Raw genomic sequence first — 17,505 nt, 5'->3', positions numbered from 1 at the left:
CCGGCAGCTGCGTCACCATAGCATCCAGTCCTGAACAAAAGGTGGGGCCCAAGGATACCTGATCCATAGACGGGTAATGGGAAGAAATCTATAGACACTCCACCCTACTAGAAGAGCTTCCCTTTACACCCAATGGAGTCGATGCCACAGCGAGAGACCAGGAGGTCTCATGAGCTCCACAACAAGTGAAGGACTGGATCTCAGCCAAGTCTCCTCCTCACAAACCAAACCCTAACAGACACCTATGATTACAAAATAGTGGGTGGGTGACTGGGTGGCATGGCGGCACCACAGTTATCTATTAGAATAATCTTCACGCTGGAGACAGAACATCTTAAGCTCGCCATGACGTTCCTGCTTTGTTTGATCAATTTGGGGATATATATGTATATCCCTATACAATACAAGAATGTGGTTCTTATTTTGCTTTTGTAAGATTATGTGCGTCAGAACGCTAATAAGATTCTGGTATGCCACCGCCACTGTGGCTATACCCAATTGAAGTAGTGACGTGTGCTGCCTAGTCAGTAGTCTGACCGTGTCTCCCTGTCCTTCCAATCAAATGGGTGCAGAAAGGTGTGTGCTAAGAGTCTGAACATACATGCTCCTGCTATCTTTTTTCTGCAGAGAGGGCAACATCTTCTCTCTTAATCTCTATGCTGTCCCTATTTCTATGAATTGGCCATAGGGAAAGTAAGTTAGGAAGACCGGTACCTCCACAAACTAGTGGATGATAGGGCCAGGAGTGAATTATCGAGTCTATTGTGAGCCTGTATGTTTGGAAGGGGCCAGTAGAATTGCCTCAGTACAGACCAGTCATGGGGGTCAGAAACATCCCCAATACATCAGAATGAATGCCTAACTCACGTGTTCTTTAAAAAAAAAAGCAGTAGTCTTCATAGAGAACCATTTCCTGACCAGTCGAGTATCTCAGTGATTTCTATAATGCAAACCTAGCTAAAAGCAGATGGGTGCTGTTCAGAAAAGGGAATGGAACATAGACAGGTGGGTGGGGGGGGGCAACCTGGTCCTCATTTGTCAGTGAAGTGTTTCTTAAAGAACAGGGTCTTCATATCTTCCTGAATTGCAGAAGGATGGAGTCATCCGGATGTTAGCAGAGTGTGGGAACATAGAAGCACATGTGTTTTTTTGTCTTCTCCTTCTTGCACTTCTTGGATTGTACTCTGGTGATATGTTAGCCCCTGGTATTATGATATGATATGGCATTTATAATGCGCCTATACACAAGTGTTTCAAAGCGCGACGAGGCAAGGGAGGGGGGACAGAGGGAAGACAGAGACATTGAGCTTTCTAGGCCAGGTGAGATTGAGATAGCGTAAGTGCAGGGGAAGGGGGAAAGGGAAAGTGCGGGTAGGGGGAGGGGGCTCCGGGTGGGTTCATGGGGCAGTACAATACATAGGATTAACAGTAAAAAAATAAATAGAATAAATAAAAGCAGTAGGTAAAAGTGCGGCCAGCTAGTGGCAAATGCAGGGGTAAGTGCAGACATCAAGTGTCAAGACCTGATGGGGACTGTAGGGATAAGGAAACAGCCCCCAGGTGGAGGGGTTTTCCGGGAGCAGTGCAAGTGTGCAGCTGGCAGGGGAGGGGACCGGGGCCCGAGATTAGAGGGTAGCCAGGTGACCAGTGCAGTTTCAGTCAGGAGTTCAGCAGAGGAGAGGAGGAGAGAAAGCAGAAGCAAAGAGGAAGGTATTGAGGTGCTTCCGGAATCGGAGATGGTTCTCCTCAAGTGTCAGGGAGGCTGTTCCAGAGGGAGGCCCCAACTGAAGAAAGAGATCTATCACCAACTTGTTGCATGGAGAAGCGACTAACCCTGAGGGAGTTGGAGGCAGAGGGGTGAAGAGCTCGAGAAGTGACATTTTTAGGAAGAGAGAGTTGGGGGTATTGAGGCCCCAAGTCCCAGAAGGCCTTTTGGACAATGCAGAGGGTTTTGAACTTAATCCTTGCAGCCACCGGGAGCCAGTGCAAAGATTTCAGTCCTGGAGAGATACGATCCCTGGGCTTGAGGCCAAGGACAAGTCTCACAGTCCTGTTCTGGATGAGTTGCAGAGGGCGGAGAGTAGAAGCAGGCAGATTCATAAAGAGGCTGTTGCAGTAGTCCAGTCTAGAGAGAACCAGAGCTCTGGAGACAATGAGCTTCTGGGGGAAGGAGAGGAAAGCAAGAATACCTCTGAGGAGTTGCAGCTGGTACTGTGACTTTTTAGAGATGTCAGAGATGTGAGAAGAGAAGGAGAGAGTGGAGTCGAAGATGACCCCGAGGTTTTTGCCCTCACAGGAGGGGGAAGGAAGAGGGCCAAGAGAGGACGGCCATTGAGCGACAGGAAAGGAGGGAGCAGGTGTGCCTATGAGGAGAATCTCAGTCTTACTGGCATTAACGCAGATCATTGGCAGCACTCGACTCCTGGATAGCGGACAGACTGTTGCGTTGATTTCCTGAGATGGTGATCTTTTCAGCTACGTATGCTGGCGTCTTGGATATTTTGGGATGGTGTTATAGCAAAGGTAGTAGGATGTCATCAGTTTAGCGACTTACCTTGTAGATTTTGTCTGCAAAGAATGTGTTGACAGCAATGTGTGTCTCTGTGGATTCCAGCACTGCAGGTGCTGGTAGGGGGCTTATGCAATGTTTGACGGCCTTGAAGATGACTGTGCTATTTTTGGTTGCTCTTTTATGGATGCTGTTTAGTAATATGCTTTGAGCGAGGGGGTGAGAGTTCAGAGGGCTGAGCGGAGGCTTTTCAAGGTGGTGAGATCTTCTTGTAGTTGTATTTTTTCCAGATCTTCTCTTGTTTTCAGATGGCACGTTTAGCCTCACACAAACCATCAGGGCCAACAGTGACACATTCTCCTTAAAGGGAAGATAGTTCATTATCCGGAAGTCGTGGGCAGAGGTTTCGATACATTTCCCTGCATGGGGCTGGTGGTGAGGTGATCTGTCAATTACACATAACTGGACTCCGGAGGTCTCACAGATACAAAGTTAGAATCACTGCACATGATTCAAGATATTCCACTCTCTCGGGTTGAACGCAAAAGTTCAAACCTAACCAATGGGCCTCATTACAAGGTTGGAGATAGCCTTGCCGGTTTTACCGGCATGGCTACCCCCAAACTCAGCTCTCCGGCAACCACGAAATGGGAATCACCGGGCCATTCCGACGTCGGCGGACCCAGTAATCCCCTTGCGTGGGTACCGGAGCCGGTATCTCCCCATTCCCTTTTGAGCCTCCATAGGGCTCAATGGGAATGGGGAGGATGGTAGCAGCGGTAGCGTTCATAACGGTAACATTTCTACCATCATGTTCTGCTCGCGGGTGCCGCTACAGCCACCTGGTTGGGTCAGGTAGCTGCCAGGGCACCCGCGAGCAAAAGTCCTAGTATGGCTGTACGGTAGCAACGGTTCCGGTAGCAATACCAATGCTTTGTTGCCTTACCGCCATACTCCTATTAAGGCCCAATGTTTGGCTTCCAGACCCTCTTCGGCCCACCATGGACACCGTGATACTGTATCCCTATGAGGGAAGAGTTTTATCCACAGCAAAACACTCCTGTGGCTTACCAAGGGTTTCCATGACTCCCATAGGTAGTACCAGAGGGGATGACGGGGAAATGTATTGTATTGTATTGTTTAGTTATATAGCACCTATACACATGATAGTGTTTCAAAGCACTCAAGGAGGGTGGGAACAAGGGGAAAACACAAAAGTCGTTGAGAGTCCTTGAATTTCTGAGTAAGTGCGTAAATACAATTAACAAATGGAGACACAGCAAATAGGCCCAGCGGTGATTCTGCAGTTTTACAAGTGCGGACAAGGGAGAACAGACAGACGATCATCAGGCACGTTGCATTTGGGTCGTGCAAGTGCATAGAGGGTCAACAGGGCGGGGGAGGTTCAAGTGCACCCAGTCGTTGGAGAATGGTGTAAGTGCACAGAAAGCCATTCTCTAGTTTTATTCGAAGTGCAGTGAAGGAGAGTGAGAGCAGGGCCATGGGGAAAGTGCGAGAGGAATGGAAGGGATGCCTGGGACCGGGGAGACTCTGAGGTACACCAGGCGACCAGTCAGCAAACTGTAAGGAAGAGGAGGGAGAGATGGATAGAGCAGAGGGCTGGGTTAGTAGGGTAGAGGGAGTGCGAAGGAAGAGGAGAAGAGGAAGGACTTGAGGAGATGGAAGGGGGACCAGTCATGTGTTTAGACCAGTTCTAAGATCCCCCAAGTCCACTGGCCTTGATATAGCCATAGGACAACCCCCCCTGACAGTACACATAACCACAACTACATGGCTCAATCACAGCTCAGCTCAGCCTCCACTACACAAAGGAAGGCCTGCCCAACAGGGTTGGGGGGTTAATGCCCTGTATAAGCCAGGCCTCTCATTTAGCAGTCATGGATTGAAGGAGAAATTGACTCTCATTTTGGAACAAGCTGGAGAGGGTTGAAGCAGAGTAGACTGGAGGACTGAGGGAAGCTTGGGAAGTGGCAGCAGTGGAGAGCAATAGGTGTTAGTAATATCCACAGGAGATGGTGAAAATCTTGTTATATCAGGAGGTGGTGTAAAAGTATTGTAGGGGGTAGTAATGCCAGGAGGGTGTGGTAGGAGTTGGGGAGTTAATATCATCAGGAGGTGATGGCAAAGAGTTGGAGGAGATGATAACATCAGGAGGAGGTTGTGGAGTGTTGAAGGAGGTGGCAACTTTAGGAGGAAGTGGCAAAGAGCTGTAGGGGTGGTAATATCAGATGGTGAGGAGGAAAGAGTGACAGCAGTAGCGAAGGAGGTGGTAGCTTAGAATGAAGTGATGTTATATGATGTTGAAAATGGGTATGGGGAAGTAACAGCAGGAAGAAGTTGAAAAGCTGAGGTCAGGACAATAGGGAAAAAGAGACGACCAGAGGAAGTGGTGAAATCATAAAGAGAGCTCCACGAAGAGGCGAGATATAAGGCCAGAGTGAGAAAGAGGTATCGATATTAGGTCAGTGAGTGACACAAAAGAAGTCACAGCAGAGTAAGAGACTGGAACAGAGGAGGCGGGAAGAAAGTGGAGAAGATCCTGAAGAAAACTAGAGCGAGAAAAGGAAGCAAGCCTAGATATCCAGAACAGGTAAGTTCTGGTGGCTCCGATCTGACATAGGCAAGGCCAGAAAATGGGAGGGGGAACTAGAGTCAAGGAGGCTGTAAGCAGTTTACAGAGGTCAAACGGAAGAAGTCTAAGACTTGCTCCACTAACCCCAGGGACCTCCCTTTAGTTATTCCCGGTAACTACAGCCGACAGCCCATTCACTCTCAAGGGATATTGCTAACTAGAGTTAGTTCTGGGGTACGGGACCCCAGAAAGCTCAGGTAAATGTAGAGGTTTTGGGAACTCCACGAGCTAGCGGTAACAGAGTTTAGAGAGGCAAGGCAACCTCTGGGGGACTCTAAAGACTTGGGCATTGGCTCAAGAGGTCTAAAGGTCTGGTTAGCTTCAAGTGATGGGTGAGACAAGTGCGAGAGATGGCAATGTTGATTACTGATTTTATTTTTCTTTGACGGTGTTTCCAGTTTCACTTCAGGTGTGCTTGTACATCATCCTCACAAATACCTGCAGACCATGTGCTTGGAGTCCTTCTCGATCTCATGTATCTTACTTTATTTTCTCTGTCTATTCTTCCATAGATCTTACCAGTCACACCCCTTGAGTAATTTGGATAAACCAACTCCGTTATATAGACATTAGTTTAGTATACTCCTAAGGATGCGCCAGGCATTTCATAGATTTGTATATTCCTTAATTTATTTTTATCATTTTAAGCCCTTCGAGACACGTGTTTCGGCTCCATGGCCTTGCCCAAAACCGGGCCTTGGTTTACTTTATGACAGCTTCATCTGCTTCTGATCTCAATATTAATACACTGCACAGTGTATTGTTTTGCTTCCCCTACCTGCACCTGTGAGCTGTCTGCACTTCCCCTTGCACCTGCCACCGGCCGCACTTCTTGTTATTGGTCTGATCCCATGTACAGCACTGCTCCCTCCCCTTCCCCCTGGCACTTTTACCCTCCCCTAAACTTGCGCGATCTCCATGTCACTTGGCCTAGTAACATTGCTGTCTCTGTCCTCCCTCTGTTCCCTCTTCTTTGCCTCGTAGCGCCTTGAAACACGTGTCTATAGGCGTGTTACAAATGCTGTATCATATCATATTGTTGCATTAGACATCTTTTGAGTTGTGGACACTGCGAAAGTCATTTTCCTATAATCACATGTTTCTATGAATATTTCTCTAGCATCGACAACAACCACATTAGTACAGTACTGGATAGCCCAGAACCATGTGTCGATTTGAAGGGCAGTGAATTAGCATAGCATTTGCCCAATTTTCAAGGTCACAGGTCAACACAGCCCATCTACACAGATCTCACAAATAAATAATACAACTATTTGGTCTTTTGTATAGCGCCAGATACCAAGAGTACAGGTTTCATAGCGCTCTGATAAGCAGGTGTTACAATTAGTGTCCCAAATTCTTATACTCGCTTTGCAACCTTGGAAGGATGAAGCCATGAGTCAGCCCAGCGGGATTGTGGGTAGAGCTGGGCATCCGTGCCTTAGATATGATGTTCCCGAGGCACTTGCATTTTCTGTCCTGCTAGTCCTGAGCAGGAAAGCTGTTTCGCTGCAGATTTCATGCACCATGAATTACAAATGCAGGCAGTGGGCAGATCTCCAGTGTACACAGTCACTTTTCTTGAGCTGCGTCGTGTTAAGCTTTCGTTTAACACGCACGAGAGGTTTTCAATTTTGTAGTAATAGGATTTAGTTGGGCGCATCTTTCCACACTTACATTTTGAACAGTATTTTCTTCCCTCCTACAAAAAGCCTTGGCGATGTGTAACTTCATCGTGTTTTGAAAACTGTATAAGCATACTATATTCTGAGTTAAATCAATGTGTGACTGCCGCAGCAAAGTCTATCGGATCCAAACCATGAATAAATACTCGCCTCGAGTGTTTCACTGCAACCCTCCCTGGGCTACGTCGCCACTGGGTGGCGCACATCAATATAGTCAGGAGATGCACTGAAAAGACAGGTCGTTCCTGATTGGTGGAAAGGGCTCGTTCCTGATTGGTGGGAAGGGCATGTACACTCGTTCCTGATTGGTGGAAAGAGCGGCTTTAATGATTTGAATGTCACTGGAAAGAGCACTCATAGGCCCCCTCGAAAGCTTCTTGGCACTAGGAAGAATGTACAAGAAGAGGCCTGGTAAAAAAATGCAAAGTTAAAAAGACAAGCATAAATAAAGAGCCTGGGAGAGTACATACCGTGGGAAGTGCAGGAGAAGTAGAACCCAACTGAAACAACGCGGACTTGTCTATAAGAATGTGTATGCTGCTGCATGCATTGAATACATAGACACAATCAAACCAAAGGATAAGAAGCATACCAAGGCCAGCACCCCCACCCCAATACAATAAACCCAGGCACATGCAACCTGTGCCGGTCCATGCCCAATGGTGAAAGAGCCACCAGGCGGCTCGCCAGCCAGAAGGAGCCAGATGGAAGAGGGAGTGGCAGCAAGGTTTATGTTTTCCAGCAAATGTTGTTCTGATTAAACGGATGGAGGTCCTGGCCGCCAGGGAAGGATAGGTACCCACTCCCACATTAAGTAGCAGAAACAGGGCCATTCGGTAAGCGATGCCTATTCCTGATGAGTGCTTCCCTGCCACTTCATTCACGGCCAGGGTTTGCAGAGCGTCTAGCGTGCCGTAGCAGATCACCAACCAGGAGACTCAGCCCCTGTTCCCACCTTCCAAGTCAATACTGGAAAAGTTAGCCTAGGGGACACAGCAATGTTGCCGGAGCCCGCTTGCTTGCACATGCCATGATTTCCACTGCCGCCACCATGGGCAGTGCTGCTCCTACAACACCGCCATGTCACTGCTGGAGCACAAGGGTAAACCAGAGCTCCAATGCAGCAAGCAGCATTCTCCAGGACCCAGTGGACATGGCGTTCCAGCTGCAGCACACAGACGCCATGTTGCAGTGTGTAGGGCAGAACAAGGTAATCGATGTTCTAATTCCTAACCAACCACTTGTCTCTGGTTCTTTCTTCTTCCTTCAACCTGCAAGAGATCACTCCTCTCTGTTATCTACAAATATGACATTAATCAACTCCACAAGGTCTTATAAACACACCCTGAATCCTCTAGGACACCTAGAGAGAACATTACACAGATGGGGTTTCAAGACCCTAGACAGTTGCAATCTCCTCACACTTAAAAGATCGACAACCACATCTGAGGAACTGCAGCCAAACACAAATAATGTTCTTGGGCACAGGATCCCCGGCTCTCTCCCTTTTGACAGGCCTTCCTCGATACCACCATCTCCCTTTTGGCACTTATCATGGAGGTAAAGGACCTAAGATTTCTCATTGATCAGGAATCCCCTTCGGTGGCAGATCGAGGTGGTGCTCAACTCCTGCCCCTTCTCAACTTCACTCTCAACTTTGGGATTTGCTCGGAAAATTCCGTTTCTTCTTCCTTCTTTCCCGTAATTCTTGGGAGAAGAGATGAGGCCGGTCCTCCCCAGCCGCCAGGGTGGATTCTCTCTATAATTCAGAGAAGACACCGCAGCGGGATTGGAGTAGCGTCCCAATTCGGGGGAAACGCCCTTAGGCCGAGAAGGGACATGCGGCCTTGACGGCTGGATCCGCCACTGACTGCCACCGTGGAGATTCACAGAGGCTGACCCTCTTACTCCCAGGGAAAAAAAGAGGGTCAGCCACTGCGCGGAGCCCCATGAGCGTGAGGCCAAGAGCAGCTGCACATGCTGCACTTGCCTGGCTCCGGTACTGAGTGGTACCACATGAAAAGGAACCTGTCATAGTGTAATTAAGTGGAAGCATGAGAGGGAAGGCATTGCTAGACAACTTGTGTTCTTTGATGCACACTTAAGGTAGCAGCAATCCATTGTGGGCTTCTTTACTTGCAGCACTGGTTGTGTGCCATAAGGCGTTACTGCGGCAATTATCCTGTGATGGGTACACCTCCCATTGGCACTAGTACATCCGTGCCATGGTTGGGAGGCCACGAAAGATGAGGGGTGCCTCAGTTGGGTGTACGCCACGTGGTGGCCATGGTCAGGGACGTGGCCGGGTGACCAGGGAGTAGGAGGAGTCCAGGGTGGCCAGGGTGGCTGCAGAGGGGGAAGAGGCAGAGGTGCACCACTTTGGCAGGATGTTCTGCCTCGTGTTGGTGCAGTCATGCCACCCCCCCTGTGGCTCTGGGAGATGCAGCTCTTGCATCTGACACTGGCGCCCATGTAGCCCGGCAGTCAGTTTCATCAACTGCCACGGGCCCAACGGTAGTGGTAGCTGCAGGTGCAGCTGTGACGACCACCACCCAGGGTCCGGGTCGGCCAGCGCATGAAGCGTTGGCACCTGAAGACTCCCAGGCTGAATTTCAGGTGGTCAGGAGGCACAAGCAATGTGCGCGCAGGGATGCTCTGACCGAAGCACTTGTCCCTGGGACAGTGTTGTCATCTGCTGCCCCAAGCAGTCGGGTGTTGGCAACTGCATGGGAAGATGCAGCCAACACACCCCAGGCTGTGAGTCTGCCATCCAGGACAGTCTCGGTCACAGACCTTGGCACAGTGGCTTTTGCTGCACAGGGTCCTGTCAAGAGCACCAAGCAGCCACTGACGCAAGTCAGGGCTTCCGTCCTAGTTCCACCTGCCACTCCCTTGGTCCAGTCCACAAGCGCCACTGCCCCTACTGATCAGGGCAGCATTTGCCAGTCAAGGTCCGTACCACTGACCAAGAGGAGGAAGGTTGCACCTGTGCAAGAGGCTGGGACCCCAGACACGGCTCTGGCCTCAGGCACGTCGAGGAAGAAGCCTTTCGGCAAGCAGGAACTGGACTTCTTGTGGGCTACATGTCGGAACATGAACGCAATATGCTAGTGGGCCCAAATTGCCATACTACGCCTGCCCAGCATTGGGAACACTGGAAGCATGTTGTGGATGGTGTCAGTGCATTCGCATATGAGGTGCGCACAACTCAGGACTGCAAAAAGCATTGGGATGACCTCCGACGCTGTGCTAAGCAAAAGCGTGCCTCCAATTATGCCATGACTCGGGTGACTGGCAGTGGGCCACCACCTGAAGAGGAAAAACTCACTACGCATGAGGTTATCACTGCAGAGTTCATCCCGGCAGAATTGGTCGAAGGAGTGGGAGAGATGCATGATTATGATGCCCCGTCCAGTGAGTGTTGTTGCGTGTTTGTCCAGCCCATGTGTGGTTTGCTTGTGTGATATGTTGTGCTTGACTGCAACTACATGCTATGTGTACATGGTTCTCATGTGCAAGTCATGCAATGCTTCTCTATTGCGTGCCTGTTGTGATGCATGCTGGACATGAGAAGCAGACGGGGACTGTCCTCATCACCACACATGCACCCTACTCACATGCTAGTCACCCGGCTGCCCCTCCGGTCCATGTTCCAGCTCACTGACCTGTCTGCATGTAGCCTCTGGTGTCTTTCCACTCAGCACTCGGACTATGTCATCTCATGACTGACATGCATGTATGTTCAGTCTGTATGCGGGTACTCCACATGAGCATGCTTCCTTGCCCCTCCGCCCCTTGCATCTCAATTTCACCATGGTACTGGTGGGTAACATGTTGGACTACTGCAATGACCTGTTCCACGCTCCTGTGTACATGCACACTTCCCCCTGCGTACCTGCCAGACACATACTGTGGGGTACATCCTTTGTCCTTGATGCAGGGTGTCTCACTCGGACTGTGCAGATTACAGATGCTTCCCGGGGACATGAGTGCCAATTCCTGCTCCATGTGCATTCCATGCATGCCCCTATGTGTCCTTGGCAGGATGATCATTGTAGTACGTGTCCAGGATTACATACGTATCATGGCATTTGGTCATCCATTCCATGCTCACTCTGTCTCAGTCCTGCATCACACACATGTTTAGTGTGTCATTGTCTGTGTGGGGCACAGGCCTCCCCCTGTTGCAGGCCCCCTGACTCTGTTCAACAGGCGTAGTGCCTTCTGCATGAATGGGTGTACTACTGAGGGTTCATTATGTGTCCTGCTTACTGTCCCATTCTCATCTGCTGTGATGTCAGTTGACTGAGATGATGCAATTGACACTAGCCAGCACTGTCTGCCAATACACAGTTCTCTGGTCAACCTTTCATTGCCATGCAATGCCTCCCTGCATTTTCACTAAGGGTGGGGGTTAACTTTAGCCATGCAACCCAGTGCATGCACGTTACACATGATGGCGGAACTTGTCCATACACTGCCGTCATGTTTAGTGATTGACATCAAAACGTACTTGCTGATTTAGATTGTTGGTAACGTACACGTGTTCTGCACTGCACCCGCCCACTTCTGAGCCATGTTACACCGTTCTACATGCCTATTCACTGCTGCAATGTCAAAGTGACCTGGGATGTATGTTCAGATTTTCATCCCTGCACTGTTATGAAACGCACTAGCACAGGTGCATCCTGTGACACATGTACTCTGTATTGGAACACCCTAGCGGGTGTTTAGCAAAGTTGATAGGTCAATCTGCGGGCTATACTAACTGGTATAGGCCGCAGATTGATTATAGCCTGGCAATCGGGTTGTAATTACTGTGGAGCTGTCTGCACGTGTGTATGTGTACACTTTCACATACATCAAAGCAGGCAGCATTGAAGCTGCTTGCTTTGCTGTATAGGATGATGTTCATATACACCACACGTGTGTATATGAACACGGGTGTATTTGAACACTTTCACATATACATATGCAAGCAGCTTCAACATTGTGTAGTGCAACATTGCAGCTACTTACTTAGGTGTGTGTGGAAGTGTTCATTTACACATGTGTTCTCAGCAGCATTTTTGTTGAATAACTAATATGTCGTTATTTTATGTAAATGCTGCTGAGATTTCAGCATTGCGCCCGTTATGTTCAACAGGCACAATCCTGAAGGTGCACTGTCGTGCAGTACGTGTACGCCCAGGCCCACTTAGCAAGTCTGGTGGAGCCTGGGCTTGGTGATTTGACACACTTAATAATGTTTTTTGGCACATTCAATGCACAAAGTGCTGAATCAGGCCCTTAAGGGTGTTCTGGAGGCTTCATGGACCAGCAGCTCAGACTTTTCTGGGCGTTATGGTCCCTCATACCTTGTTGTAGGCCCTTGCTTTGCCCGGGACATTCACTATGTCTTCAGGGCCCATGACGCACAGTACGGGCCAAGCTGCAGATGGATGTAGCTATATTGGTGATGATGATTTAGTGATGCATGTGTACATGCATATTACGTGTGTCATGATGTGTTTTGATTCACTTGCAGCAGTGGCCATTTGGCTGTTCAAACATGCTTATGCTATTTGCCATCTCTTTGTTGCCATCTGTCATTTCTGCCTGTGATATGTGCCTGCCAGAGGTGGTGTGTGATGGAGGTGATATACTACATTCAGTACATGTGTAGGCTTCGCAATTTACACACCTCCATTTCTGCTTTCGGTATGCCATTGCATATCAATGCCACTGGATGCATGCCGGAATTTGAGTTGTGTGTGACATGTCTGTTTCATGTGTTGGTTGTCAATCTGATGTCTATGTGTGTGTGGGTTATGTGCTGCTGACATGTGTACTCATGTTTCTTTTGTTCACGTTACAGGTGATGATGCAATGGAGCCAGAGGATGGTGATGTCATTCCAGACACAGGGTTGCTTTTACATCAGCAACCCGGCACAAGTGGGGGTCGTGGGCTGGTAGACCACGAGAACCCACTTGTGCTCAAGCCCATCGTGTCCAGGGCTGGCAATCAGTCAAGCTCTGATGATCCCTCTGAGCACAATGTTGAGTTGGATGTGCATCATGTCCATTTGTCGCAGGTGAGTGATCCTGATTTGGATGACCTTCTGTCTGCAACACCTGCATTGAGGGGCCAGACAGTGTTGGAACGTCTGCCTGTGGTGGTCCTGGATGCATGGTCACACTCCACACCAGTTGCTGATGTGCCTGGTGCATCATGTCAATGGAGGGACCGCAGGTGTAATGTCCAGCAACGTGGTGGCCATGCGCCACCTGGGTATACTGAGTGGGAGCAATCCATGTATGCCAGTTCACAGCAACAGGGAGCAGCTATTGATATGATTGCTCAAGGCATGCAACGTGTGGCCCAATCCGTGCTCCCCCCTAACAGGGAGGTGGAGCTCCAGCAGCAGGCAGCGCAGTGCACGGGCCGCTCACTCAGGCTGGGCATGGCAGCCTCAAACAGGGCACGCCGGGCTGAAATGGTGTCTCTGCGCGAAGCATTTGCTGCTCAGGCAGAGGCACACAGGGAGGCCCTTAGGGAAGAACACTGATCACTCAGATCTACTCTGGGTGTGCTCAACATGACCCAGAGGCAGCACTCAGAAGTGAGGTTGGAGCAGCTTGAGAACACTATCTCGGCTGAGCTACATGCCTGGCGGGAGGTGCTCCAGATGTCATGTGAGGCCATGCATGCAGAACTCTGTGTTACACGTGCTACCTTGCAAGAGGAAGCACGCGTGTCACGTGAGGTGCTGCATGCTGACCTACGTGCCATTGCCACACAGGACCAGGCCTACCAGACTTACCAGGCTGCCTTAATGCCAGTAAGACTGCGATCCTCCTCATTGGGACACCCGCTCCCTCCTTTCCGCTCTCTCTCTGGCCCCCACTTTGGGCCCTCTTCCTTCTCCTTCCTGTGAAGCTAAGAACTTTGGTATCATCTTCGACTCCACCCTCTCCTTCTCTCCTCACATCTCTGATGTTTTTAAGAAGACAAACTATCAGCTGCACCTTTCAGAGGTATTCTTCATTTTCTCACTTTCCCCCAGAGGCTCACTGTCTCCAGAGCTCTGGTCCTCTTTAGGCTGGACTATTGCAACAGCCTCTTTCTAAATCTTCCTGCCTCTACTCTTCGACCTTTACAACGTATCCAGAACAGGACTGTGAGACTTGTCCTTGGCCTCAAGCCCAGGGATCGTATCTCTCCAGCTCTGAAATCTCTTAACTGGCTCCCTGTGGCTGCAAGGATAAACTTCAAGACCCTCTGCATTGTCCACAAGGCTTTCTGGGGCCTGGGACTGCTCTACCTCCAACTTTCTCTTCCAAATCATCTTCCTTCTTGAGCTCTCTGCCCATCCATCTCCAATGCTCTAAGGATCAGACGCTTCTCAGAGCATATAGTTTGGGACAGTCCAGTTCCTCGGCTGGGGCCTCCCTCTGGAACAGTCGTTCTGGCTCTCTCAACCTGAGCAGAACCACCTCCAGTTCCAGAAGCAACTCAAGACCTTCCTTTTCGCTTCCACCTTCTCTCTTCCTCTCCCCTGCTGATGTACCCGACTTCTCCATGCACTGGTCACCTGGTCACCCTCTGAGCTCAGGCCCAGGCTCCTCTATATCCATTTGCCCTTCCACTGCCTCCGGGCTCCTCAGCACTTAACGGTCTGTATCTGCAACCCTACAGTCCCTTCTCTGTGCACTTATGAGCCATCCGCTGGCTGCACTTGTGAGTTAACTGCACTTTTCCCTTCCCCTCCCCCCTGGCGCTTCTCCCTTTCTTCTTCCCCTGCACTTGCGCGATCTGACTGACAAGGCCTAGTAAGATTGTTATTTTGTCCTCCCTTGTTTCCCTCTCCTTGTCTTGTCGCGCCTAGAAACACTTGTGTACAGGCACGTTATAAATTCCACATCATATCATGCAATAGGAGGAGGTGTAACCCTCTTCATTGATGGGTCAAAGATAGATCAAATGAGTGAATTGTGACATAGTGGGTCAACAGTAGTAAAAGCAATAGACATTGGAAAAGTTCCAAGTTGTGAACAGTGCGAGATTGCCCATACATTTTTCAGTGCAAGCAGCAGAATTGGTAACAATGATTTTAGCACTTGAGGCGCATGAAGATGAGGCAGTGACAGTATACTCTGACTCTGCCTACATGACGACAACAGTACATTCAAGGTTGGCACGATGGAAGAGGAAGGGCTTCCATCACGCAGACAGCACACCAGTACAGCATGGGCTATTGCTTGAGAGGCCAATGGGTGCACTTGAATGTCCCTCAGTGATAGCTGTGGTTAAGTGCTCAGCGCATACAAGGGGCATAGATTTAATTTCTTGTGGCAATGAAGCTGCAGAGGCAGAAGGCAAAAGGGCAGCATATTTCCCTGAGATTTTAGACATTACAATGCCCAGAACAAGTTCACACATACACATAACATGGTGATGATGGAAGGTTTCAACACATCTGAAAATGCACAGATTATGGAGTTATGGGGACGTGTCCCAAAAGAAGAACAGGAATTATTGAGAAAGAGGGGATGTTCATTATCTTCCTCTGACCTAGTGTGGTGCCAGGATAGCACAGGGAAAACCTGTAATGCCCACTGAACTGCTCACAGTAGCTCTGGAAGAACTCCACCACCCAACACACATCACCAACTAATGCCTCACAGCATCAATTTCAGATGACTGGTTTGTCCCCAATCGGAAGGAGCATGTAACTCATTTTTGTAAATTGTATGATGTGTCAGAAATGTACTGCTGGCCATACAATGAGGACGGTGAGAGAAGCAATACCCCGTCCTATGGGACCATTTTGGCATTTGCACATAGACTATGTAGATATTCTTCAAATTTGTAATAGCTACAAATACATGATTGTTGTTTTGTGCCCATTTTCCAGCTGGATTGAAGCCGGTCCATGCACACATCCAGATTCCATATTGACTGCATAATTCATCGTACGAGAGGTGTTTCCCAGGTGGGGAATATGCAAAGTGCTGTGTTCCGACAACAGACTTCGTTTTGTAAAGGAAGTGTTGGAGCACATAATATCCCTCTTGGGAATAAGACACTAATTTTAATCTGCGTACCACCCACAGACAATCAAAATTTACGAGCACCTCAACTGCCCCTTAAAAGAACATGTTGCAAAAATAAGACCTTGCTTAAGAATTGGCTACACTACCTTTCCCTAGCTCTTTTTGCCTTACGTAATCAGCCAGGCTCTGAGCACCACCTCACACCTCATGAGCTGGTGACGGGGCATAGAATGAATGCCCCAATTGCTCCTCCCACATGGGCTTGAAATTATGCGGAGAATTCATCCACTATACCTGGGGAAGAAATGCGCGATTATTTGACGGCCATGACTAAATCCCTGAATCTTATCTCCAAACAAGTGCAGGCGAGGCAGGGGGGGGGGTTCAAGAGCAATTGACAAAAACAGTTGACATATTGATCAAGAAAAATGATTACAGCCCCTTCTGCTCTCAACAGGAGAGGGGATTTTATGAAGAAACTTTGTGAGACAGTGGCATACACTGAAGCTCAAAGGACCTTATGTAGGAGAAGCGGCAACCTCCTCCGCAGTAAAAGTAGAGGTAAGAAGAGCATGGATCCACCTAAGGGACGCCCATCTATGTGACATCAAGAAGTACCACTGCAACGCCCCACTGTCCAACGATACAGAGATCAAAGGTGAAGAAGACGTTTGATGACTACAGATGCGGGTGATGACCAGAGCCAGTCAGCAGCAGGAGCAACAGCAAGAATAAAAGACAAGGAAATAAGTTTTAAGCACAAGAACATTTCGCCTCTAACATTCTTCAAAAATGCTTTTTCAACAGAGAGCATGGCTTTTTCCATTCCAAGAGGAATATTGAATGTTTCCCATGGCAATTTAGTTTTTCTGGTCCTGTTATTTTTCTTGAATAGTTATCCCTTTTTAGGAGCTTGGAACACTTCCCTTACAGTTTTATTGTGTAATCTGAAGCCATATACTGTTCTAGAAATAAATGTTCTTGCACACTTAACTAGGTTTTTCTTGTAAACACGTATTGCTTTAAGAACAAGAAGAGCCATTTCCTCTGGTAGTACCATGTGTTTACTAAATGAGATTAAATATTCACTCTCAGCATTTAGGAGAAATTATACACGCATTTTGTAGTCTTTATTTTATTATCTTTATTGCAGTAAGATAATTGGTCACCATGAGCCAGTTCAGCTGCAAGAATCGATAGAGGATGACACTACCTGATCAGGTGCATATACAACAAAACTCCATCCGAGTTTCTAGGTTTGTATAAACACACCACTCTGTTGGACACTTGACACATGGATGGCAATCCGCACACATCAGAATATAGCAACGACTACGATAAATTTGGTCTTGTTTGTCATATAATTGTTCCGCTTACTTACACCAGACGTCACTTCAACAACTCTGACATCAGTATGCAGTGAAGACTGTGATCAATTTGAGCAGGCTGGACACATGGTGAGTCTCTAGCACTCACGCCATCTCCTGCCCCCTCTCAGCACCCATCCACATGCCTGACCTTGTGGGTTGCTTTTTACCGGAGCCTGGCCAGCCCAGCTAAGCCTTATCGTGGCCAAATGCATACATGCATTCTAATCCTACTCTGTGATCTCCAACAGTCT

This window comes from Ambystoma mexicanum, chromosome 4p (genome assembly GCF_040938575.1).
Source record: "Ambystoma mexicanum isolate Mex_15411 chromosome 4p, UKY_AmexF1_1, whole genome shotgun sequence".
Taxonomy (NCBI): domain Eukaryota; kingdom Metazoa; phylum Chordata; class Amphibia; order Caudata; family Ambystomatidae; genus Ambystoma; species Ambystoma mexicanum.
The sequence above is the reverse complement of the archived record's forward strand: the minus strand, read 5'-3'. Positions refer to the sequence as shown.